Below are 3,522 nucleotides of genomic sequence, written 5' to 3'. Positions count from 1 at the left end.
AAGAGAATGGTGGGACTCTCCACTTAATTTGACAGATGGCTAAATTTTTAAATAGTTAACTGGATTTACTATGTTAGGATACTCTACCATATGACTAAAAGTTAAATGCACAGAGCAGAAGATTATAATAAAAAAAAGAGCATTTCTTATAAGTGTCCTTTTTCTCCTTGGAATCACATACTGTACTTTTAATTGATTAAGAATATGTTAAAAGGGCAGGTGGTGGTTTCCAGCCACAAGGTTAGAATGTAGAGGGATGTGTGTAAATCCTATGTTTATTAGATCTATAAATATAGTTCTTTCTACACTAAGTGCATTTAATTTCTAAGAACCCAGCCCTCAGAACTAGGGTTGCTCTCCAGCCCACTGCTGGAATTCCTGATCGTGGCAGTCTGCTGAAACATGAGTTCAGTTACCAAATATAGTTGAGTGGAGTAAGAGGACAGATGCAAGTCCGAGGCCACAGTTGCCTCAAAGTGACCAAGGACCAAGCAGTCTTTAATGAACAGGCAAGACCAACCTCCGCTCTCCCAGAAAAGAAAAGCTCATCTGAAACCCATCATCTTTTCAGAGTCTTCAGAGTGACCAAGGATTGAAAAGGTTTGTAAGATATTTCTTAATATACTAACTACTAGGGCAACATTTTTTCAACTTTTTTTAAAGCTAAAAATAAAATAGTTTGCCCGAAATTATAATACTATTTAGAAGATGCCTTGATTTTTCTTTTGTTTGGAGAGAAAAACTAATGGGAATTTTGTAGTCTTTCCAGAAGCAGATAATACATAAGATTTACCTTTATTTCTACCTCTGCCGTCAAAGAACTGAATTTTCTCTTATAATCTTAATCATGCTAAATTGGTGCTATCTATTCCAAAAGGATTAAATGTAGTTATGGAAGGAACATTTGTCAAGATTGTATATGTGTTATGTTTCACAGAAAATATGAACGCAGTTAATTTGAACCTCACCCATACTTAGGCTAAATACTGATGGCTTAAAGTTATGTACTTTAGGTTTTAGTAACATTTTAAGTTGTTAACTATACTTCCAAAGGATTTTAAAAATCAGTTGAGATAGTAATAGCAGATATTTTAAATTATATCTATACATAAAGATTACATGCTTATTTATAAAAAATATAAAGCTTACTAAGGGAAACTACAGTCAAATTTAAACATCACAGTATGATTTTATATCATGTTGTTTTAAGTTACACATGAAATTGTCTTGAATCCAGTATATGAGGTTGATACAGTATGATTTGAGGCTCATATTACTTTTTTAACATTTGCTAAAAATACAAATCACCTTCTAATATGAATAATGTGACCATATATCAAGTCCATTACCTGACAGTACTATGAAAAATCTGTTTGATCATGTATGTATAGAAATTACATAATAAATATCCTTTCCAATATTTTTTTCTCAAAAGAGCATGAATGCGCACCTCAGATTTTAAAAATCAGAGTCGGGCGCCTGGGTGGCTCAGATGGTTAAGCGTCTGCCTTCGGCTCAGGTCATGGTCCCAGGGTCCTGGGATCGAGTCCCGCATCGGGCTCCCTGCTCCTTGGGAGCCTGCCTCTCCCTCTGCCTCTCTCTCTCTCTGTCTCTCATGAATAAATAAATAAAATCTTTAAAAAAAAAAAAATCAGAGTCTATTTGACAAATTATTGGTAACAATAGACAAGGTTTAAGAGATTTATCCAGCCAATAAATGCTCTGTAAATATGTGATTACATATTCCTAGAATACAAATTAGTCCTCTCACATTCTAGTGTCTAATATGGATAAGGGTCTGTATCTTAGGGGCCTTATGTCAGTTCTGTCTGAGCTTCTCTGTGTTACTGCTAAAACTGAACATTGAAGGGGTCATATAGCATACTTCATAATAGAGTAAGTATCTAGATTATACTAGACAGTTACAGCCATTTTAATTTCTTTACTTCATTGAAAAAAATGTATAGGGAAAACATTAGTCATTTCAAAAAATATGATGTGTTCCTAAAGATATACCAACTGAAATATGTAAGGACAAGACAAAAGACTCCACTTCATTATTAATATGTGTGTGGAGGATATCAAAGGGTATTGTGATAACTGAGTTCCAGTCAGGAATTTCAGCTATCTGGAGTTAATGGCTATGTCCCAGCTAAATTCTAGCAAAGAAAACAAATATTGAGCGAAGTAACCCTGACTATAATTTGTAACTGTTATATTAGAGAATAGAGAAACAAATTTGGTAAATAATATTTAACTTGCATACTTTTGATATTAAAACTCATTTATTTTTTTTTAAAGATTTATTTATTTGAAAGAGAGAGAGCATGAGCAGGGGGAGAAGCAGACTCCCCTGATGAGCAGGGAGCCCAACATAGGGCTCAATCCCAGGGTCCTGAGATCATGAGCCAAGCCAAAAGCAGTCACTCAACTGACTGAGCCCCCCAGGTGCCCATAAAACTCATTTTTTAAAAACTTATGTAAATCCATTCCAACCTAAGCCAGCTTGACTACACAAAATTCCTTTCCCAAGATTCCTTTCCACAAACCCACAACTTTTTATATTCATTCAGATTTTGTCCTTTTTTTCTTTCTTTCTTATTCTGAATCAGTTGTTTTACTTTAGGACAAAATTATTTTTTCCCCTTACAAAACAATCTGTATACATCATACCTTCTCTTACCAAATACACATCCTACTTTGCTTGCATAGAGATGGTTCCCTTAATATTTCTAGTGGCTTTAATGACATATGCTAATTAGAATTCTTAACCCTTAGAATCCTTAATTTCTAGTAAAAACTAAGAAGTAAGTAATTGTGGATTGTCTATTACACTAGCATTCTGTGGGTTGGCAAATTTATAAATACATTTTATGATTTCTAGAAGTATATTCTTCCTCATAGTAAATTTTTCAGTGTGGCACAAAACATGTTTACTAATAGACCCAAATATTTTTAGTTTCTCTGTAAAAGGAGGTCAAAAGTGGATAAACCTATGTTCAGTTATTAATGTTTCAGTATTTTATTTGGAAGTGATTTGATATTCAATGCATATTCATCATTTAATTTATCTCAGTGTAATTTTAAGGTTTTAAGTTACATTAAAAAGATTTTTTTTTTTTAGAGAGGGGAGGGGAGGGAGAGGGAGAGAGAGAATCTTAAGCAGGCCCCACACCCAGCACTAGCCTAGTACACTGAGACAACCCTGAGATCATGACCTGAGCTGAAATCAAGAGCCAGATGCTTAACCAACTGAGCCACCCAGGCACCCCTTTGGAAACTATTTTTAAGTAGACATACCATAAAGCATAATTATTGTTTATATAAACTTTTATCTTATATATTATAATTATATAATCCTAGTTAATATTGTTGACAATTATGATTCAACAAGTAAATTTTTTTTCTTCTTATGTTAATCCCCATACATTACATCATTAGTTTTAGATGTAGTGTTCCATGATTCATTGTTTGTGCATAACACCCAGTGCTCCATGCAGAATGTGCCCTCCTCAATACCCA

At 33.9% G+C, this 3,522-nt stretch overlaps 1 protein-coding gene across 4 annotated transcripts in view; it reads left to right on the top strand.

Moving 5' to 3' along the window:
- The first annotated feature begins 477 nt into the window (after window positions 1-477).
- The window catches only part of PALLD (palladin, cytoskeletal associated protein), a 403,835-nt gene continuing 400,790 nt past the window's right edge, over window positions 478-3,522 (top strand). Inside the window, exon 1 of one of the 4 annotated variants that reach the window (XM_081812913.1) lies at window positions 478-600. The gene's annotated coding sequence lies outside the window, so the exon portion shown is untranslated. The remainder of the gene's footprint in view (window positions 601-3,522) is intronic. The other 3 variants (XM_081812919.1, XM_081812912.1, XM_081812914.1) reach the window with 3 other exon arrangements.

Source organism: Leptonychotes weddellii, chromosome 2 (genome assembly GCF_054177405.1).
Source record: "Leptonychotes weddellii isolate Sample4059 chromosome 2, ASM5417740v2, whole genome shotgun sequence".
Lineage (NCBI taxonomy): Eukaryota > Metazoa > Chordata > Mammalia > Carnivora > Phocidae > Leptonychotes > Leptonychotes weddellii.
The sequence above is the reverse complement of the archived record's forward strand: the minus strand, read 5'-3'. Positions and strand labels throughout refer to the sequence as shown.